This window comes from Ursus americanus, chromosome 35, assembly GCF_024610735.1.
Source record: "Ursus americanus isolate L20-20 chromosome 35, mUrsAme1.1.p, whole genome shotgun sequence".
NCBI lineage: Eukaryota > Metazoa > Chordata > Mammalia > Carnivora > Ursidae > Ursus > Ursus americanus.
Window position 1 is genome coordinate 13,398,547 of NC_142161.1, and position 23,803 is coordinate 13,422,349.

The following is a 23,803-nucleotide window of genomic DNA, read 5'->3' on the forward strand; positions in this document are numbered from 1 at the left end:
CCTGCTAGCAAAGAATTTGCAGAAATTGAACTCTGGATGCTTGATCTTTCAAGACTCTCACAGACCCAAGTCCCCCTGACATAAGGACTTAGTTTAATTTCTCAACCTGTCAGATGGTTCATCTTGGGGACTCTTACTTCTTGCTTTCCTTTTTGCTATGTAATTCCTTCTGCTAATAACAGCGTATAGGTGTTCTGGAAGCTATGAGAGACTCCTCCTAATTTGGTACTGTCGTAACTAGATTTTTGATGATTAAGCTCACAGTATGAATCAGGGTAGCTCAGGGAACACGGCTTGTTTCGCATGTTCAGACCGGCTATCTTAGAAATAAGAACCACTGTTAGAAGATCTTCTGTCTCAAAAATATTTCTGTTGTAAAGAAATACACTTTGTTTTTGTCCTCATTCTCCCAAAAATAAGTACTAAATGCAAATATATTAAAACATCTTTCAATTTCTTTTTGAGCTTCAATGTCAGGTTTATTTAAAGGAAATTTTCTGGTTTGTTTTTTTCCTCCAGTTCAGAAGGTTATCTGTTTTACTTTATATAGAAGCAATTTAATGACTTTTTCTGGTTGGAGAATAATGCCCATCTTCTATTAAAGTAGAGTCACTCAGATGAGGGTCATCTCCCTGACCATGAAAGATGGGAGGAAAATTAAATTCTATTTGTAGCTGAATAGTGCTTATGAAAATGAAGAAAGACAATCAATAATAAGAAGCTAATACACTCTGAAAATGGTAAAAAGCACCTCCTTCGGACAGCAACCTTCAAATATTTCAACCTAACTGCTGATTTCCATGCTGGTCAAGCAGAATGAGGTTCTTTGGTTACGTCAGCCCACACCGGGAAGCTTGCCTAAAATTACTCATGGTTCAATGAGTGGCCTTGATTACAATTTAAGTATTCTCGGATCAGGCCAGTGACCTTGAGTCATATGCATTTATAGTTCTTAACCACACATCCAATCTGTCCTTCCACCAGCTACTATAAAGTTGTTTTTTTTAATTTTAATTATACTTTTAAAAAAAGATATGAAGTCTGTTGCACATAAAATTCCAGGACCTTGACCTCCTGGCCGTGGTGTGATTATTTGGTCCTGGTGTGGCTGCTAATGACTAAAACCCAATTGACTGGAAGGTACCAGTTTCCAAGGATAGGAAATCATCCTATTTCACCTTCAGGAGAAGGTGAAATTTCTTAAATGTGCCATTTCTTAATTACAGAAATTAGTGCTTGACTTCTGTTAAGGAAGTTTTGTCTTGGACTCTTGATGAAGATGAGAATTTTTCACTGAAATTAGGGAAGCAAGGGGCACTTTCTACCAGGTAAAAAGAAATTCTTTGGGATATAGGTGGTTGAGGAAAGTATCAGCCAGAGGAGAAGGCCATAAATGCAGCAATAAAACCCAAGTGTGCTGAGATTTAGAACAGACCCCAAGAGGCTACATGATTACGCACTAATTGTTCCATGTCAGTTTTTGAGATCTCTCTGGGGGAAAAATGCAGATTATTTTTGTAATAAGTTCAAAGGCTCATAAAAAAATCATGAACAGGAAATTCCCCAATAATATATTATTTCCTTTGTGGAAAAGTCGAAAAAGGATAATCATCAAGTTCAGTTTTAGAGACTCTTGGGCCATCAGCAGTCTTCCAATTCTAGCATTTAGCAGTCATCAAGACCTCAATCCACTGATCTGTAATCACCAAAGTCAGATTTTTGCATTTTGCTTTGTTTTGAGTGGCCTTCACTATTTAGACATACATATATAACACTTATTGTTAGATATTCTGGACGCTGTGGATTTTTGACGTGTGAGCCACTTGCTCTTGATCTCCTAATTGCCAAGGTGAATAAGACATAGAGAAGTGGCTGGTTGAAGCTTTCAGAGAAGGATATTAAAGGAGTCAAGACCAAGCCCATGTTTTGTTGGTGATCCAAGAAGGCCACTTTTTTTTTAATGAATACTCAGGGACCAGCCATTTTACCATAATAATCAAACAATAATGACTTTATCGTAATGTATTGTAATGTTATGGACATGCAATCACAGTTACACCAGACCCGAAGAGCAAAACCCCCATTCCACACCAAGTCCCCATCTGTTGATGAGAGGTGGATGGAGGAGGGTCATGGAAAATTACACCAATACGCCCTTGCCATTTGTAGCCATCCTCCCTGGCTTTCTCTGAATCCAGATGGCTCAGAATGGGCTTGCAGATCTCATTCTCCATCCACTCACTGCTTTCACTCATTCATTTATATTTATTCCAAAAACATGTATTGAGTCCCTCCCATTGGACAGGCATTGGACTAGCCTGCAATGGCCGCAGCAGGCAGGACTTCATGGCCCATAGGTCTTCGGTAACACTGACATCTCAGTCGGGAAGGGACAAGCTGAGAAAGAAGTCCACGCTGAGCAGACCTCTCCCAACACCCCTTTTGGAGAGAAGGGCACGTTAGCCGTTTGATGACTAAGTTTTCTCGACAGCTCTTGTTGGAGCAGGCCCTCGGCTTCCTGGGGAGCATCTCTCCTTCGCCTCTCCTTTTATTCAGGGGAGCACTCCTTCTCATTTTAATGGGAGCTCATCATCCCTTGTCAGCTTCTTTGGATGGCACCACAGAGCCAGTTTTATCTGTTACTCCCTCACAGTAACGTCATCCTGCCCTACTTTGCTCTGTGCTTTTATGTGGCTTTAAAAAAAATGGCTTTAAAAAAATTTTCATCATGATTTCTTGACGTGCAAGGCTAGCCTGTAGGAGCTCCACACAAACCTATATACTTTTTTTTTTTAAGATTTTATTTATTTATTCGACAGAGATAGAGACAGCCAGCGAGAGAGGGAACACAAGCAGGGGGAGTGGGAGAGGAAGAAGCAGGCTCATAGCGGAGGACCCTGATGTGGGGCTCGATCCCATAACGCCGGGATCACGCCCTGAGCCGAAGGCAGACGCTTAACCGCTGTGCCACCCAGGCGCCCCCACAAACCTATATACTACTCTGTCCTCCGTGGTTGGACTCGAGAGTGGAAAAGCGGAGTTCTCAGTTCAGGAAGGACTGTTTGACTTGGGAAGAACCAGATTCTAGCAGTACGTGGGTGGTAAGCGCTCTGCATCCGACTACTAAGGCAATTGACTGCAGACAGACCCCCAATGTGAGCGGAAGCAAAGCAGACTTTCTGAAAGATGCCTTAGGCTGTAGTGTTCCAGGCCTTTCTGTGTCTTACCAGTCTAATCTCATTTGATTCTCACAGCTTAATTACACTGGTAGAAACCACTTGTAGGAAATTTTCCATCTACCACATCTAATTAGCTATGTCCCCCAAAACTTGAACTTTGTGTCACTGCAGTTTACCTAAGCCCAGTCAAGGCGCTCAGTTTCAGCTCATTATCCTCCTAGTTTCTCCTCAAGGGAAAATGTATAACATACCCTTTAACCTGGAAATAATGTGACTACCCGGAGGGAGACAATCCACAAGTAGAAAAAGAACAATCTCTGGACTGGCCCCACTGCTTGGGGTGTATGTATACATTATAGGGACACCATGTGTATCTTGAAAATGTCTTACTCTCCCAATACTCATAGCAGGCGCAGTGTTGCTCATTTTATCTTCACAAGATTGTTGTGAGGTAGATAGAATAGATGTCGCAAGAGTTTTTACATAGAGAGGAAATTGACAGCTTGCTGACTGACCTCTGGGAGATCAGAACTGAAGTACAGTTTTTAAATGACAATAACATACAGAGTTCTCCCCATATCTCATGTGGATCAGATCAGTGCCATCCTCTTAGAGTGGGTGGCCTAGACCACTGACCTCTGCAAAAATTCACTTCCTCTGTATTTTCCTCCCTGAAATCTTTTTCCCCCCAAACAAAGGGAAATCGACTTTATCACACTGACAATCAAGTATAGCCATCAATCAAGTATTTATAAGACCCCTGAAAGTTGCTGAAAGGAATATGAAGAAGTCTAAAATGTAGCCCCTGTATTTGAGATCTTAAAATTTCAGTGGACAAACAACACATGGACAGATCAAAATTGCAGAGATAGTGCAGAGCCAGATGTGACAGTGCTGATGACTCAGTGTCAAGGGCATCCAGAGGAAGGAAAGGACTAGGTGGGCTAAATAGGAGAGGAAGCGCTGGGATTTGGCCAGGGTATGACAAACGAGTAAAATCAGAATCAGCTCATACAGAGGCATCCAGGTGGGGACAACTATGGGAGCAAATTCTAGAGATGGAAATGCACAAGGAATTTTGGGGAACAGCAACTGGGTGAAATACAGACAAGAATTTGCATAGAGATGTGGTGGGAAATCCTTTCAGAGAGGTGGACTGGGGAGTGTTAAATGCCAAAGGACCTTGTTTTGATGGGAACATAATAATCGTTTAAGGGTATTGTGAGTAGAACAATAAGACAGAGATACTAGTTTGGGCCAAACTGGCCATGCTTTCTCATGTTTTGTAAATATTAGAATCTCTGCCTCAAATCTCATTTCCTCACTTCTTCCAGCAAATTCCTATGTATTCTTCAAAAACTAACTCAGCCCTTTCAAAACTTTGCAGACTTACCTGGGGAAAGTCTGTTCCTCCCTTTTCTGTCTTCCCACAATGCTTCACACACAGGTCCTAACCGATAAAGCTTGTGGTGACTTCCTCTTTGCATTCCCCATTTATAACAGTGGGCCTGGCACATAGCTGGATCTCATTGTCAGACTGAATGCTAATTAAATAGCACCACCTAACATTTATTGAGTGCTTGATCTGTACTTGGCGTGGTACTTGATGCTTTACATGTATTTACATATCATCTCGAACTCAGCCGTTCAACAAGGTACATATTAAGCCCATGGTAGAGCTGAAGAAATTAAGGTTTGCCCAGAGCCACATAGCTATTAACTGGCAGTGATGTTGGCCTCCAGAGCACATTCTCTTTGCTTCTATTAGTTATGTTTTCATCTTTTAAAGACTTACAGCCCTTATCACACCATACGATATATGGGAAATGTTTTGAATGAAGAAAGAAAAAGCACTAGCAAATACTATCAATGGGTAGGAAACGTAAGGCCCAAAGATCTTTAGTTGGTGAAGAGCTTCCTGCTTCCATTCATCAGTGCGTGTTTTGGTGAGACGGCAGATGCCGGCCAGCCCTACGGCCATCCTGCTGCAGGCCGAGGCTAGCGGGGGTCCTCACAAAAGCCTCACACCCTCCCCAACCTCCCAGGCTCTAGTTTCCTCTTCAGTACAATGAGAAAATTGGGCTAGATGATTTCTAAGGTTTCTTCAACCTTTTGTATTCTAAGATCTGAGAAATTAGCATGTTTAAATGAATTCACGTCAAAAGACAAAAGACCCGTGGTCCTTACTTTTACCCTTCCTGGGGGGTTTTGCAACTTAAAGAGGACACTCATCATTGGAGGTGCTTCTTTATCTGGCAGAATACTGTGTAATGAGGGAGTATTTGTGGGCAGAGGTGCTCCCCAACATGTCGGCCCCATGGCATGGATCTCCCAAAGCTAATTTTGGTGCCTTCACCATGAGCACCCTGTTAGGAGCCTCCTGTATGTACCTCTCTCACACACCACATTATGATGATTTATTTTCTTGTCTGGTTTGCCCATTAGACTAGGATATCTTCAGGGGCAAGAATCTTTTTTTTCTCTGAATTTCATACTTCTAGAACATAGAGCTCAAATACACTTTGGTTGACTGAACGTACCTATGTATATACTCTTAAGCAAATCTTTTTTTATTTTTTATTTTTTTAAACAAATCTTTTTTTAAAAATAGGGCCCTAGGATCAGCTTCTCCCCCTCATCGATTACCCTTAATGTTCTCCCACAAAATATGCAGGGACCCTTTCCACAACTCTCTGTATGTCTCCTCTAGTCCCCCTACACAGACACACTGCCTGCTTTTCTTCTGCGATTTGAGGGACCCCAGGTCCACAGCTCTGCCTCCCCAAGCTCCTGCCTGGGAAGAAGACTTTTTAAGACTTGGCCCTAAGAAGAGCCTTACTGAGAATGGGCCTTGCTTTAACAGGACTGCCTCTCACCTCGGAAAATTGGAGGACTTTCAGTCTAGATTTTGGTAGTATTCTTCATCTAATCAGCGGCAAAAGCCATTCTGAAATGTCTGAAGACCATCTCTTTGTCCCCCTGTAAATGGTAGCCTGTGTTTCAGTTGGGAGGGAAGGGAGGCGGGGAAAAGGAAAGGGGGAGACAACAGAGGTAACCCAAAAGCAAGAAGAGAAAGGACTTAGGCTCCAAAGGCTCATAGAAAACCACTGCATTTGCCTAGGAATCCTTCTAAAAGGCCAGGAGAAATCTTCTCACTCCATGTGACCCATAAGAAGTTAAGAAAAAAAATATTTTTCTCCCATTTTGTCACTCAGAGCTGATTTTCTTTGGGCCTGTGCCTGATCAATGACAATGTCAGAATCTAGAACTTCACAGTGATTATGGAGCAGTTTTGAATCCTTTCTGTTTTGAATCCTTTATTGTAAAATAGATGTCTTATGGCTCATTTGCTGTAAAATCTATTTTATTGTGGGACTTAATTAATGATCACTTTGACCATTAGTGGCAAGTGGCCAAAAATTTATCTTCTCTGTCTCTTTCTTTTTCTTTTTAACTGCCAGTGTTTGAGAAAAGCAGATTAGGTAAAAACATATCAATCTGCTGTATCTATTAATAAACTGGAGAAATTGGCCAATTTCTTTTTAAATTATATATGAAGGGCTTCTAAAAAATACCATTTTGTTTTGAATACCAAAATGAAACACTGTGAAATTCAGAGGTAAAGTATATTACATATTTATGATTTAGACTAGAACATATACATAAAAGTTGTAAATTATCTTATGTTTGATAGCGATTAGAATGAGAGAAGCAGAGTGAAAAAGGAAGGAAGAGACATAGGTAGAGGGGGGAAGTGAGTAAAAAAAGGAAAGAATGTTGATGCTTAATTTTTTTAATATTTATATTTTTCAATCAGTCACACTTCTAAGTAGATTTTAAGGGATTCCAACATGGAATCCTATGTAGATAGCAAGGAATGCTTATGTCACATGTAAACGATTCATTCATACCTTGTGGCGGTACCAACACAGAAGTCTCACATTCCTTTGTTTCCCAAAGACCTTGCTCTTGGTGAACAAGGAAGCGGAAGAGAGATTGACTATTCTAGGCCTTCTGGAGTCTTTGTTGACTTGGCTTCTGTGAGACCAGCCAACGTCCTGCCGGCTGTGATACCAGGCTGTAGCTTGCAGCCCATAAATACGGAAAGTGCAGTTTGTCACTGGTATTTGCTTTACACTTACAAATTAGGAAACACGTTTACTGTAAATATAGTTAGCGTCCAGAGGTTTCCAAGCTAAGAATATGCACGTTTGAGATGTCTTTGCCGTATTTATGCTGTGGCTCCCACATTTGTATAAACAGAAAATTACTCCATTCATGCTTTATTACTTCTTCTTTTGTACCACAGCCTTGACCCCAGTCATCATAAATTGAGAAATAGTGGGGAACTAATGGAGACAGATGGGAATATGGCTTGCCATTTACTCAAATTGGTAAAGTAATTAACCTAAGGTGCTGGTTTGCAAGAAAAATTGTTGGAATATCTCAGGATGTCGGTAAACAGACTCCTGCTTTAACCAGTTCTGACAACTGCATCATAAACTAGACTTATTCTGTTCAATTGACCTGTCAACGTCTTGAGTCCAAATAAAGATTTGTATTACAATGCACTTGCCGAGAAGTGGGAGAACACAGTGCTGTTTCTTTTCAAATGGGTTGCTGTTCTCCTCCTGCTAGATAGGAGCTGGACTGTCATATATTCATCCTTCAGCCATTATATTCCTTAGAAATCCTCCCTTACTGATTGTGCGACAGCTTCGTGACAACAGATGGTAGTCATTTGGCTCCAGAAAATGAAATGAAAAAACGTGGGCCAGGCTGGCTGGGCTCATTTAGAACAGCAGTGGACAGAGGCCAGATCTAGATTTTATTTATCGGGGGACGTCCTGTAATGAAGCCAGAGTTATGCTGGTGGTATGTTGTTCCCTACAGAGTGGGGAGTGGGACTGGTTTTCTGCAGAGTATTATATAAATCAAAGGATGGGATCACCTGATCAAACTACAGTATATTCCTTTTGAAAGCTGACAGATTTCACATGTTCCATACAGGCCTCTGTCTCTCTCTGTGTCCCTGTTTGCCTCGGTCTCCCCTTCACTCTTTCCTGAGAAGAGGATGTAGATTCCTCTTTTCCTCATTTTCCGCAGCGGGTTCCGTCTTTAGACCACTGCAGCTGCCTCCTACCCAGTTGAGTAACAGGGAGAGGTTTGACGCATTGAAACGTGTATAGCTGTTTATTTCATGCGTTTCAGTTTGCCGTTGAAGCAGTCCTTAAAAAAGCCCTTTGTGATATCACCAAAACACTTAACCGGAAGGCCTTGTCATGAGAACATAAAGAGTCACTTTCATCAAAGGTAAACACGTGCATTGGTGGTAGAAGAAAACACAGTATTTCGTGACACCTCAGTTTGAAGCAAACTCAGTTGGCTCAGAAACATGAAGGATCCCCTGGATTATTAGGCTGGCTTTCCTCATGCCTCCACCTGTGGAAGCTGTGTTAGGCACAGGGGACGGAAATCCTCGGCCGTGGGTTTCCTCTGATCTGGCTGGCATTAGTCTTTCCATTCGTCTTAGCTGTGGTGGTGATCTGAGAAGACTCAAAGGCGTCCGTTCTTTCCAAGGGTGGCTGTATAGCTCACTGCCTTGAATAAGAGTTTTGTGTGTGTGTGTGTGTGTGTGTGTGTGTGTGTGTGTGTAGCCCTATTTGCAAGAACTAAATAATTTGTTTACTAGTCTTCAAATGTTATTTTTAGCCCTATATGAAAATACATAGGACTCTTTATTTAAAAAAACACATCCATACTTCCTACTGAGTTGCCTATATGCTGAACCTTAGCTCCTCTTCATTCTTTTGCAATCTCCAGGATTACAAAAATACTTCAATCTAAGACAAACTAGAGGTCAGGTTTACTCTAATGCTGTGACTTGATACGTGAATCTGAAGTCTTTCTCTTGAAGAGGGAGTTACCACTGTTGAACGGGTAAGAGACCAACTCCCTTCTCTCCCAGGATTCTCCCTGTGAGACCAACACGTTCATTTGGATTGGAATTTCCTTTTTCCTGACCCATTGCCTAGTCCCAGGTTCTTTTACAAAGAGCTAATACTCACATTCTAGTTTTCCTGATCTGCCCAAAGCTCTCCAACCCATTCTCCCTTCTGTGCTCTGCTAAAGACTGGAGTCCTCAGCCTGCTAAACACATCCATCTTTCCTTGACTTTGCACCTAACATTTATTTTTGGTTTCATATACTAATTTGTATGTGTGTGCGTGCGTGTGTGTGTGAAGTTTCAGTAGTTCAACTGCCCTTTTTTTCTGATCAAGCATCTAAAATCTTGTGCTTAACGATCAAGGTAAAACCTCTCAAGCCAAGCAGTAGACTTTGAAGAAAATGCCATGAATTCAAGGAGGCCATATGTACGTTGACTCTGAAAGTATGAATTCCAAAATTACTTCATTGTGTATGTTAGGTTACTACTTATAAACAATGACTTTATGCCTTGTTTGGTGCTGAGACTTTATCATAAGTGAACTTCAAAATGAATGCTATGTAGGTGACAATTCGTGAGAGTTTTCAAGCTCGTGTTTTATGACTGATGACTGCGTGATCTGAAATGGTTGGTGACTTCACAGGTTACATCAAAAATGCATTCAGGGTGTCTTATGCCTGTGCCTATTTCCATCATTAAATTAACCATGAGTTAATGTGCGATTGTTAAAGAAAACACAAGGCGGCATTTTGCCTTGATAGCTAATGGATTAGAATGGCATTAAATGTTTTCCTCCTGGCAGACATAACATTTTATAGTTTGGCTTTAAAATAAAGGGTATTTTATATACGCTGCAGTTTCATTCAGTTATTTCTCAGACATTGGCACCTCCATTGGCTAGTTCAAACTTTGTTACCAGCTGAAGAAAGTGCATTTAACCTATTGCAATCTCTTATGAGACAAATGTTTTTAGCAGGCACTAGAAGCCATAGAAAGGGAGAATAAGCCCAGTCGAAAGTGAGCATCTTTCCATATTTTTGCCTGTCCGTGTGTCTGTCTGTCTCATGTTTATGTGTCTGTATTTATTTGCTCCCCAACCTACGAGGAGGTGAACAGTTTAAATCCATTTGTTACCTGAATTGTTTTCTCCTGTTTTAAAACATTTTAATTTATAATCAGACAAGAAGAACAGATGTAAGAGTTGTAATTTAATCATTTTATTGCTATCTTTGTATATTTTGAAGAATTAGGTATTGTACTCATGGGAAGTCGTATTTTATGCCTAGTTGGAAAAATGAATAATGTAATAATATGCAAAATGTAAAGTTTTAGAACTTCACTACTGAGTACGGTACATAAACTAATGATCTGGTTAAGGTCCCCTGTGCACCGTAATAAATATGGACTAAATTTGTCATTATAGCTTTAGACAGAGGTTTCAGGCAACAGATTTAATTAAATCCTTTTTTAATATTCATACTTCTAAACTGCATAATTCCCCTCTACTGTAAAACTGAGTGCTATATTAAAACAAACAAAAACGGCAGATTACTAAATGGATATTAGCGTGAAGTCAGTAAGCATTTAATTCTGGAGAGAACTCTGTGAGGAGAGAGGAAGCTTTGTGGAGCTTGCTCAGGAGATCCTTGACTCATATCCATGAAGCTTGTTCACTGGGACTTCCTTCTGTTTTCATGTTGACTTTTATAGGGAGGTTAATGAGTTATTTATGGAACTCATAAAGGACACAGGGGCAACACAAGAAGGCTACTTGTTGTCCATTAAAGAGTGATGATTAATGAAAAATATAATTCAGACTCCAGGAGGAATGCATTGATGACATTGAGGAAATCTAGAATATCTAGATACTGATAGCTTTTAGGGAAGTTAACTAATAAAGCCATTACCCTCTAAGGTCTTGTGCCTCCCGTGACACCCAGCTCAGGCACTAGACTGCCCCCAGGAACTGTAGTATCTCCTCTTAGGTATCAGCACAGAGTTAACCCGGATATTTATATTCTCCTTCTTTAGTGATTTAAACAATCATTTTGAATTTTTTCATGCACACATTTTTTCTGCGGGGGGGGGGGATTTAGGGGGGTGTCATAGGATTTACAGAATAACTAAATATTACGGTTTTGGAAGAATTGCCTGACCAGTGTCGTTAGCTGAGTTCATGACCATCCTTGCTTAAAAAAAAAAAAAAAAAAATCCAGCTCCACTTCCCCGAGATCAAATAGCCTATGAGTTGGTAAATCTGCTTCAAAGCTGATTGAATGTCCCCTTACTGTATTTTATCCACGTTATGTTATCTACCTTCTCTTATCCACCTTTGCTGGATTTTTTTAGATCCATATTTTTCTACCTTTTAACCAAACCCCCCACCCCTTTAAATTATGACTTCTCTCTCTTAATCATCTTTGTTTATATAGCACCTATCATTGGTGCTTGGTATCAACAAATGTGGACTGACTGAATGGAATACTATATAGGAGCAATAGCATTATAATTTTTTTATCTTAAAGAACCATGTAAAGTCACTAATCTGACTTCCAAATTGTATAGATTAAAAAACTGTGGACTAAAGAGAGTTCAGTTGACTTGACCATAGTTATGTAAATAATGACTAGTTAAGGCTAACAGAGGAAGTAGTGACTACTTTATTAGACATATAAAGAGAGAGAAAGAAAATTCATACTCTTAAAGTAGCTCACCAGTCCATTAATAAGACCTTATAAATAGACACAGAAACAATTAAAAGAAATCTTAAACAGCATAAGATTAAACAGCAAAATGTGTCCTCTAAAGTTAAATCATCTAAACTATTAAACAAGGGGGAAAAGAGCAATGGAAGTTGACCTATCAGTTGAAAGGATTCCTGGACGGTGGTATGATTTTAGCTGGACCTTAAAAGGTAAGAGAGATGAGGCCATGAGCACACTGTTTTGGGGAAAGCTGACTATTTTCAGAAGGTTCTACAGGAGAGCTGGGGGAGAACAGAAGCATATTCTGCTTCTACCCCAACCAGCACCTCTCTTGGCCCCATTGTCTGACCCCCAAAGGGAGAGGGGAATACTTCTTTCCTTACTGTATAGATCCAGTTCAGAGGAACAGACTGTCCACTCTGAATTTATGTCATGAAACAAGTTCACAGTTGATAATATGGTCCTAAGTCAGGAGAAATAGATTCATTTTCATTTTCTAGGACTACCTTTGAAGTAGTTGAGGGAGGATAATTATTTTCCCTCTTCAAAGTATTTTCTCACATCATTTTCCTGGAAATGACAATCGGCCAGTGCCCCAGGATGGCAAATCCAACTTTGGTTTGATGAGTGCAATTCTGAACACAGCCCTTGATTCCGTATTAGTTTCCATGGCTCAGAATTGAGCTTTGCAAAGTGAATTGTCATGTATTTTTGGCAAATGTTTTTTTTTCTTTCAACTTTAAAACCAAAAGAGGAAAGAGGTAGTCCCAGAATTATTTCAAACTGGAAAACCAGCTTGGAGGTGACCTTTAATTTGGTCTGCTTAATTTGAGTGAGGAAATGAAGATATCAAGGACTATTAATGACAGTTATCTACTTGATTTATTTACCTAAGACAGATACAGGTGTAGTCTTCAATATCAAACCAAGGGCATCTTCTCTGGGACTGGCCGAATATGTGTGTTAAAATACTACAACTTTTCCTACAAATTAACTTAGACTTAATATGTTGTTTAAAATATATTCACCACATTTTGATCATCACAGCTGTCTCTTAGAAACAAATTTCCCCTTAAATGAAAGGAAAGTTTGATGTCTTCACATTTACAGTGAGCGTGGAGACTTTTGCCTTCCACCAAGAGTAACAGAGCCTGAATTTACCTTCCCACCTGAAAAATCAGAAAAGAAAAAATATATATACAAAGCATTTCTTTCCAACTCACTAGGTATCAGGCAGTGAAGAACAGTGATACCTGAGAGACAGGAAACAAAAGTGAGTCCTACAATTGTTCCAAGTTATAGGGATCAGGGTCCTGGTAGAGCCTGGAGGACCCCCTGAGTTAAAGAAGCGAACTGAGAGTGTATAGAGACCAGGGAAGAGAACCAGAGATAAGAAGGTGCACATAGACAGAGATCTAGTAATGTGTAAAGGGCAGCCTTTTGCTATTTAGCAGAGCGCTGGTGAGGGCATGCATGTGAAGAAAGCAAGCAAAGATGGGAGAAGAACTATCTGAAAGGATTAGAGGTAACAGTGCCTGGCCCTCAAATACGACTGAAAACAGTGCCAGTTTCCACTAGCCAGAATGAAAACCATCAAGCCTCACACAGCATTGGTTAGGGTATACAAAAGGATCTTTTTTCAGTAGTAAGAAATAAGTAGCCTTAATCTAAGCATTATTCCAGTCCCACCTAACAAATCTTAAAAAGCAAAATCCAAAAGTACCAATTGGTTTCCATGACACTTAACTGCATTCCAGAACAAATCTCAATAATATTTATAGGAATAGAAGAATACCCATGACCCAACAATGTAAAATTATCAATTTCACATCCAATCAAAAATATCAGATATGGTAAGAAGCAGGAAAATACAGTCATAATGAGCAGGTAAATCAATTAATCAAAATCTATGAACAACTGACACAAATCTTAGATTTAGAAGAGAAGGACATTAAAATGGTTATTATTACTGTATTCCATATGTTTGGAACGTTAGTAGAGACATGGAAGATATAAAAGAAACCCAAATTTAAATTGTACAGATCAAAAGTGCAATGTGGATAAGATTAACATTAAATTAGGCAGTGCAAAAGAAAATATTGGGACTCTGAGAACATAGCAAATAGTATCTAACATAAAAAAACAGAGGAGAGATTTTAAAAGTGAGTAGAGAGTCATGAAGCTGGGGGACAACTTTAAGCAGCCTAAAATACATGTCAGTCCCTGAAGAAAAGGAAAGAGGGGAGAATGGAAAAAATATTCAAAGACATAATGGCTAAAAAGTGTCCAAACTGGATGAAAATTAAAAATCCACACCTAGAATCCCAAAGAAGCCCAATCACAAGAATATGAAGAAAAGGCACATTATAATTCAACTGCTCAAATCCTGTGACAGAGAAAATATTTTAAAAAGCAAGAAAAAGAGTAGCCAGCTAGAGAAAAGGGGTTGGGGGAGAGAAAAGAAAAGAAAAAAGAGAAGAGAAGAGGAAAGACTTTCAATACAGAGGAATAAAGATAAAGATAAGAGCAGACTTCTCATTGGAAGCTTTAAAGCAACATCTCTGAAATAGGGAAAGAAAAATGTTGTCAACCCAGAATTCTGTACCCAGCGAAATGACACCAAATAAATATATTTACAAAACAGTGAAGAGCATCAGAAATGACAACTTGAGTAATATATAAGGTTTTTACCTTAATATTTAAATCTCTTTAAAAGAAAATAGAAGTTTAAACAAAACTAATAACATAGTGTGGGATTGGGGCGCCTGGGTGGCACAGCGGTTAAGCGTCTGCCTTTGGCTCAGGGCGTGATCCCGGCGTTATGGGATCGAGCCCCACATCAGGCTCCTCCGCTGTGAGCCTGCTTCTTCCTCTCCCACTCCCCCTGCTTGTGTTCCCTCTCTCACTGGCTGTCTCTATCTCTGTCGAATAAATAAAATCTTTAAAAAAAAAAAAAACATAGTGTGGGATTTATAGCATATATAAAAATTAAATGCATGAAAAACGACCACAAAATTCAGGAGGGGAGAAAAGAAGTATACTGTTGTAAGGCTCTTTTACGGGAACAGGTATACAATCACTTGAAGGTAGACTTGATAAGTTAAAGATGTGTACTATAAACCCTAAAACAATTACAAAAATAGCAAAACAAAGAGCTATAGCTAATCAACAGGGAGATAAAATAGAATCATAAAAAAAATAATGCAAAAGAAGGCAGAAAAAGAAGGTGGAACAAAGAACAGATGTGACAAACAGAAAACGAATGGCAAGATGATGGACTTAAACCTAGCCACATAATCATATTAAATGTGCATACTAGAAATAGCCAGCTTAAACAGTAGAGATCGTCACATTGTGTTTTAAAAAAAAAGCAAGACCCAACTATATGCTGCCTACAAGAAACACAATTCCAGGGGTGCCTGGGTGGCTGACACTCAGCTCAGGTCATGATCCCAGGGTTCTAGGATCAGGCCCCGCATCAGGCTCCCTGCTCAGCAGGAAATGGGGTCATTTCATCTTAGAGTTGTGGAGTCAGCCGCGTCAGGCTCCACGGTGGGTGTGGAGCTGCTTGGGATTTTTCTCTCTCCCTCGCCCTCTGCCCCTCCTTTCCAGTCCCACCTGTGCACACTTGTTCTCTCCCCCATCTCGCAAAGAAAAAAAAATTCCAAATAAGCAAAAGAAATAATAAAGGTCAAGGTGAAATCTATGAAATATAAACCAATAGAGAAGAATAATAAAACAAAAAGCTTGTTTTTTGAGAAAACAAAAAAAAATCACTTCAGCAAAATAGGAATAAAATAGAACTTCCACAAGCTGAGAAGGAACATCTGAAAAAAAAACAAAAAAAACAAACAAAAACTACTCTTTCATCATACTTAATAAAAAATTGGATGTTCTGCCCCTAATATCAAAAACAAGACAAGGATGTCTAATCTCACCCCCTCGATTCAACATTGACCTAGAGGTTCTAGCCAGCATAGTAAGGCAAGGAAAAGAAATAAAAGACACCCAGATGAGGGGCAGGGAGAAGTAAAACTGTCTTTATCCACTTAAAACATGATTATTTACATAAAAAATCTGATTGAAGCCACAAAAGACTACTAGAAATTATAAGTGAATTAAGCAAGGTTGCAGGATATAAGATCAGTATACGAAAGTCAGCCAGTACCGTTTACAATAGCATTTCTCATTATTTAAATACTTAAGGATAAATCTGACCAAAGATACAAAAGACCCCTATGTTCTAAATGACAAAAATGTTACTGAGAGAAATTAAAGAAGACCTAAATAAATGGAGAAATACACCATTTTTATGGATCAGAAGACTTGGTAAACGCTATTTCTCCTTAAATCCATCTATAGTTTCGGTGTAACAGTATAATCTTAACAAAAATTACAGGAGACGTTTGTACGAAATGACAAACTGATTCTAAAGTTCCTATGGAATAATTTTGAGACTTACTATAAATCTATGGCAATAAAGACAGTGTGATATTGGCATTATGTCAGACAAATACATAAATATGGTGGATTCACACATTTATAGGCAACTGACTTTAAACAAAGGTACAAAGTAATTTGGTGGAGAAAAAAAATAGTAATTCCAAAAAGTAATGCTGAAACAATTGAATATTCATATGCCAAAAAAATAGGCTTCTGTTCATACCTCTTGTCATCTAAAAAATAAATAACTCAAACTAGATCGTAGACTTAAATGTAAAACCCAAACTATAGAGCTAATAACAGAAAACATAAGAAAAATTTTGTGACCTTGAGGCAAGCAAAAATGCCTTAAATACGACACCAAAAGCACTATCCAAAAAAAAAGAAAAAAGTAGGTGAATTGGACTATAAATTAAAAACTTGTGCTATTTAAAAGTCTATGTTAAGTGAGTGGAAAGACCAGCAATATTTATAAATAATATATTTGTAATATATATATTATATTTATATATGTATTTGTAATATATATTACAAATAATATACAATAATATATTTGTAATATATTACAATATTACAATAATATATTGTATTACAAATACAAATATTACAATAATATATTTGTAATATATATATTATATATATATGACATAAGACTTCTATCTTGAAAACATAAAGAACTCTCAAAACTTAGTAATAAGAAAACAAACAACCCAATTAGAAAAGGGGCTAAGCATTTGAACGGCCATTTCACCAGAGAGGATACACGGATGACAAGGACACATAGGAAAGATGTGCAACATACTGAGTTCATAGGGAAAGGTGACCTAAGCCGCAGTGAGATCCCACTACACACCTATTAGAATTACTAGGTATTGGCCAGGATGCGGTGGGACTAGAAGCGTCATACACTGTTCGTGGGAATGTCAAATGATACAACCACGTTAGAGAAATACTGTAGCAGTTTCTTACAAAGTTAAGCATATGCATATCACATGACCTAGCCATTCCACTCCTAGGTATCTAAGAGAAAAGACAGCATCTGTCTCCAGAAAGATTAGTACCTGAATGTTCATAGCAGCTTTAGTTGTAATAATCAAAACCTGAAACAGCCCAGAATGTCCATCCCTAAGTGAACATGGTATATCCATACAATAGAATAGGATACCCCTTCCAGCTGTGGAAAGGAATGAACTTGTGATATACATATTACAGCGTGAGTGAATATCAAAATAGTTTTGCCAAGTGAAATAAGCCAGACCAAAAAAAGGGTACATAGTATGATTCCGTTTATATAAAGTCCTAGGAAATGCAAATTAGTATATAGTGACAGAATGATCATTAGTCGCCTGGGGATGAGAGTCCGCAGTCTAGAGAGGTGAGAGTAATAGATTACAAAGGAGCATGAGGAGACTTTTGGGGGTGATGGATTATTTGATGTGTGAAGGTTTCAATGGTATAAACATATGTCAAAACTTGTCAAGTCGGATACTTTAAATATATGCAGTGTATTGTCTATCAGTTGTGCCTCTACTAAGATCATTAGGAAGATTTCATGGTTAACTCACTGATGATTTAGAAATATCTCCAGAAATTTGGACAACTGAGCATTTTAGATAATGTCCTTAATGGTCACAGACTAGACTGTTTCTAACAGTTTTAGATCTAACTATGGTTCGCTGTGCATAATGAACATTTGACTGCACTGTACTATCTAGCCCTGTATTTCTTTCTGTCTCATTCACTTAGGTATAACTTTGCATGAGTTTATCAGAGCAGTGTGTGTGTGTGTGTGTGTGTGTGTGTGTGTGTGTGTGTATTCATTCCAGTACTAGGCAATATAGACTGGTGATGGGTAGTAAGGAGGGCACGTATTGCATGGCGCACTGGGTGTTATACGCAACTAATGAATCATCGAACCTTGCATCAGAAACCAGGGATGTACTGTATGGTGACTAATATAATGTAATAAAAAAAATTAAAAAAATATCAACAGAATTAAGATGGCAGTTTTAAAGAATATGCAAATATGGAGACAGATTTTGAAACACAGACTTGAAATGCTCAAAGGTGCTTATTTATCCCTGTGGCTTTTAGTTTTCATTATTTATGTAAAAATATAGAGTGAGTAAAAGATGGACAGCTTCTGACTCTAGAATGAGGAGCTAGGTGTCAGAGTGAGAGTTTTTCTAGCTCTCAGTACAGAACTAAAGAGAATGTGGAGACCCGTGTAGTTGAGGCTGAGGTCCCACCTTTGCTTAGAGAAAGCTCTCGTGGGGCCCGTGGAGGAGAGCCCAGCTTAGAGGCCTGCTGAAAGAGTAATGATTCTGCTACCAATGCTCCAGCCCCTCAGTCCTTTCCACTGCATGCCTATACTCAGCTCTCCACGGCACGAAGACCTCCGCGGGAAGCACCAGGTAGAGAGCACACATGGAACTAAAGAAGAAGTCCTCAAGATCCCTACCCGCAGAGTCGGCCCCGGATTAATTGAATCTTTTCTGAGAGGACAGTATGAATGTGTTAGAAGTGGTATTCATCTTTTTTTTTAATGTTTTTTTATTATATTATGTTAGTCACCATACAGTACATCCCCAGTTTCCGATATAAAGTTCGATGATTCATTACTTGCGTATAACACCCAGTGCACCATGCAACACGTGCCCTCCTTACTACCCATCACCGGTCTATGAGAAGTGGTGTTCATCTTTACAGCACCCGTCTCCTGGAAGCTTACATCTGTTCAGTTTCATTTCGCCATGGAATTTTCCCTGACTGGAAGCTAATCCTCTTCTATCTCTCATTGAATTAGTTTAATCACTAAAAGAAAAGTTAGGTGTTTTTGTGCCCCAATCTCCCTCTTTGTAAAAAGTACTAAGAGTGTTGACCAGACATTTACCAAAGAGACATTAACAGCTTGTTGACAGGTATGTTTTGGGGGGAGGGCGTTGCATGCAAAACCAAAAATGTCTCTAATTTTCTGAATTCATCATTAGGAAAAACCACTGGATAGACTTTGACTAAGGATGTTTGCTACTGCTTTCCACGAGCTGCCATTTCCTCTATGTCCTTTGGATACGATGTATGGCTTATGCGTTATTCTCTTTTTCTTTTTTAACCCAAATGTATTTGTATATTATCATAGGTTCCTGTCTTAATTCATAAAGGTAACCAGATTCCCCCCCGCCGACACACATACACACACACACACAAGTGAATTTGATGAAAGCAAACTAAGGAGCTCTATTCTCTTCTCGGTGGGCTTGGCGGCATTAACATTAATGGGGGCTACGAGTGCATCAAGAAGCTAGTTCAGCCCTAAGATGTAAGAGCTCCAGCCATTTGAAATTAGCCTTTGTGGGTCTCCTGAGTTCTACAGCACCAGGGGCTAATTCTTATTCTTTTTCATCTTTCCCCTTTCTTCACTGGGCACTGATGCCTCATTACACACTGGTCCTCCCATTCCGCAGCTCCCAGCCTCTGACTCTGTCTGGCCCAATCAAGGAGCTTGTAAGCTTTGTCCCACAGATGTCCTCACGTTGGGTGGGGAAACATGCGTCGGAGCCGGGGTTTCGATTTGTTCGTTTGTTTATTTAAGTCTTTATTTCCTTAGCCAAAGGTAGGGTTACCTCGAGAAAAACTTTATAAAGACTTCAGTTCAACAGAAGAGTTGTTGTCTCATCTTTTAAATCACTTTCGGACTACCAAGTTAGTGGCAGTTATTTGCTTTTATTTTCTGTTTTAGTGACAGGTCATAATGGTTTCTCCCAAACCAGTGTCTGAAATAAGTCTGGGAGCCTAGGAAGAGGAAGAAATGAATTCAAAGACTTTTCACAGTCAAGAATACATATTTATTAATGAAAAGTAAAATAGTACCTTAAACTACTTCTATTTGCAGCCCCAGATTTATCTTCTCCGAATAGCATCTGTCTGCTTAAAAGGTAACTACTTTTTTTCTGTGTTTAGAGGCACTAGATAATTCCATTTGCTGTGCCCAGAAGATGATTTTTCATAATATTCCTCTTCATCAACTCAGCATTGTTCCCAGGTTCCGCTGGCAAACTACCTCTCACAAGTTCACAAGATAGATTTTTTCCTTTCCTTTTTTTCCGTAATTTTGTGAAAAGAGGGGATTATTTCTTGCCAAAGCCCTCAATTAGAGATGCTTCTGGATGACGGCGGGCGGGGGGGGGGTGGGGAAGCTGTCTTTATGATTCTGTCCTTCAGTAATTTACAACTCTCTTACCAATATTTGAAAAGGAAGTTTTAAAATGAAACTGTTGATTATTCATGTTGATTGCCATGAAATAAGAGTCACAAGAGCAATGTGGCTGGAAAGAAATTTCATTTCCTATTTCCACAACTTTCTAACACCTTGCCGAAAAATGAAACTTATCTTTTAGGCATGTTTCTGTCTAAATTCTGGTATCGAGCCTAATTGCATTTGATTCCTAGGGTGGGAGACTCTGAAGCTGGATAACATTTTCTCCAAATCTTGTGTCATTAATTAACAAGGAGTTTGAAAGGGTAGTTGCTGTGAGGCTGAATTTTGGTGAACAGTGTAGATCAGGGTTTTTCCTAAAGATTGTACCGAAGGATTCAAGGCAACAGAATACAGGAGCGACTTACATTTTTCTTCCAGCACGTGGTCACTCTTTTTATTTTCACCCTGTGTGCTTTCCGAACCAAGAGTGAGATGTATGCAAAATGCCTTTTACAGGGACGAATCGTGCATGGCTTCTGCTGCTCGGTTCATGCGTGTTGATGCCTGCCTTCAGGCATCACACCCTGGACTCTTCCTAAGTCATATATGCATTTGACCAGACAGTAGCCTAGTAGTTAAAAGAAGCTGATAGACCTCCCTGAGAACATAGAGCTGTGGCTGTCTTGCCACACCAGGATTGTGGTAAAATATTCAACCTTTATGAAACAGCCAATGTGATGAAAATATTTTGCAAGTTACCAATGGCACGATGGAGCCATACTAGTAAAAGTAGTTTACTAGTACCATGCTACTAGTACCAAGGAACATGGTTGTTCCTTGATTCTGGGGACGCCATGAGCCAAACAGACCATTCTGTGGTTGTGGGTTTTGCTTTTATTTTTTGCTTGTTGTCATTAAGCACGCGTGTGACAGCCCCTGAAGGTTGCGTGCTTCACAAGGAAAGAAAGTACAGAAGAGAAGGGCGAGATGGGTTACCTACGGCGGAGTAGTCTTACACTGGGAGAGGAAAACAGGGCATGAGAAGGGCAGTCTCACCTCCAGAAGGGGTAAATCCTCAGGACTGTGAGCTCTAACTCTTCCTGCCTCGAGGAGGGACTAGTTCTTCACTCCCAACATGACTCATTTTCCTCGAATACATATTTTCCGGTCATTCAAGTAAGCCAGAAGTAGTTGTCTGTGGAAACAAATCTCTGTTCCAGAAGAATAAGGCTAATTTTTTTCTTGTAAAAATTGCATCATCATTAATATTTTAGTGTTCGGGTAAAATTGGCCACATTGTATTGCTTTTTTTTTTTTTAATGATAAACGAGATGATTATTTTACTTCTTGTGAAAATTTATTTAAATTAGTTCATTTAGCTTAATGTAATCTATAAAAAAAAGCTTTAAGAGAGAGGAAATCAATTAAAAATAAATGAAATCATCTCTTTAAAAAATTAATTTTGAATTATTGAGTGAAATTAATTTAATTATTCTGACTGAAATATGAAACTGGGCAAGCTGGCCCTGCAGCCTCTGGGGGAAGTGGCTGGATGCCTCCTGCTAGAGCTGCTGGAATCTGCCCCAGGTGCCACGGGAGGCCTTAGGGTACCTGCATCCCGCCCCCGGCGCCGGGACGCTGCGCCCTTCTTCTGATGTGGCTGCTAGTTCTGGAAATCCAGGAGGCTGGCAGGGAGAGACAGTGGAGATTGGTCCGAAACCCCTGCGAGGGAGAATGAAAAGAGGAAAAAAAAATCACTTCTTGTTGAATCTGGAGAACAGTGATGCCCCACTGTTCACTGATCTCTCTCTCTCTCCACTCACATTTGTGTTCAAAGTGGCTCAACACATCCAGCTGGGCCTCTTCTTTATGGCCGCCCACATCCTGCCTTCCCCACTCCCTGAAACCTGTTGTCTTTTCTACCCTCCGCTGGCACAGACACCGTGTTCACCTCTCCAATTACATCCACTTCCAAGCAGATGTTCCGTGGCAAAGTTACAAAGCACTTACGTCACTTTTTTTAATTAATCAAATTCTCCCTGAGAGGAATTTTAGTTCATCTGGCTTTAAAAGATATTCTTGCTGAAAAATAAATACACTTGTTTTTAAAACCTTCATATGCCATTTGGGCATTCAGAGTCTGGGGGGGTTGCTTTTGAATACGGTATCTTATTGAAAGACAACTTTTGTATTTCAGATAAAAGCAATTTAAAGTCAGAACATGTATTTGCCAAGATGAGGTAAATTTCTCCCCCCCCCAAAAAATAGATGATGTGGACACTTCTAGTTCTGTTTATTCCATGAAAACATGTTTGTTTATCAGTCAAGTTGAAATGGAATAAAGCCATAAGACCAAGCTGTAGTGATGAATTTATAGCCCAGATGAACTTAAGAAAGTTCATAGAACAAAATTAATATTTGGAGCATTATAACAAACCAAGTTAGGTCTATAACAATGGTTATTTTGAAATCATTTCAAAATAAAAATTAATATGGGGAGAAGACTCTAAGTTTTATTTATATATTCTGTCCTACCACGAGAAATGAGAGGCTTCTTTCTCTCACAATTTTTAATTTTTAAGGTAGAATCACTGGAAATAGAAGTGTTAGGGTTTCTTAATTTTTCTCCTCCTCTCTTTCTCCTTTTAATTACTTAGAAAAGAGACAAGGAGTCTGAAAATCCCATAAGCCTACAAAAATAAGTTTGTTAGACCTTGCTGTTTTTATTTGTTTTAAATTTTATAATTCTTGGTAAAGATCAGTTAGCAGTATAAGGTAATTGAAAATTTAAGTCAACGTGTATTTTAATGAGTGACTACTGTGTTCCAATCAGCTGGGATTAAAATACGGATAAAATAAAAGGCAAAGCGATTGAATAGCTAGCCCAAACTCATACAGATCATAGGTGGGAGAACCAGGGCCCTATCAGACAGGCTGACTCCAGGACACTTGCTCTTGGCCCTATAAATCCTTCCTTTCAGAGAAGTCACCCTGAGACCATTTAGAAACTCTGGAACTGGGTCTGAGATAAACAGAGAGCCTTTGAGGACTTGTAAGCAAAGGTGTTCTGGGATCGGAAAGGGTGAGCCTACCCTCTCTCCTTTATTACTAAGAAGACTGAGATCCTGAGAAATGAGTTCAACTTCTCTCCTTGTCTCCAGATTGACCTTGCCAACCTCATATCCATGATTCCCGTAATTCTCGTATGTTCTCTATGTCTTTCTCTTACCAGACAATTTGCTGCCTTGTAACCCCACCTGAAACCTTCCCACTTTCTTTATTGATGCTGTGATTTGCTCGTGTTTCAGCATTGTCTCTGTGCTCCACCTCC

At 39.3% G+C, this 23,803-nt stretch overlaps 1 protein-coding gene and 1 long non-coding RNA gene across 4 annotated transcripts in view; one reads left to right on the forward strand and one right to left on the reverse strand.

Annotated features, from left to right (window-relative positions):
• NPAS3 (neuronal PAS domain protein 3) overlaps positions 1–23,803 on the forward strand; it is an 817,945-nt gene that overhangs the window by 613,302 nt on the left and 180,840 nt on the right. The gene's annotated exons all lie outside the window — the stretch shown is intronic.
• Positions 22,060–23,803, reverse strand: part of LOC148107109 (uncharacterized) — a 246,574-nt gene continuing 244,830 nt past the window's right edge. For both annotated transcript variants that reach the window (XR_015723070.1, XR_015723071.1), the window contains one exon: positions 22,060–22,194. This is a non-coding gene — a long non-coding RNA (uncharacterized LOC148107109). The remainder of the gene's footprint in view (positions 22,195–23,803) is intronic.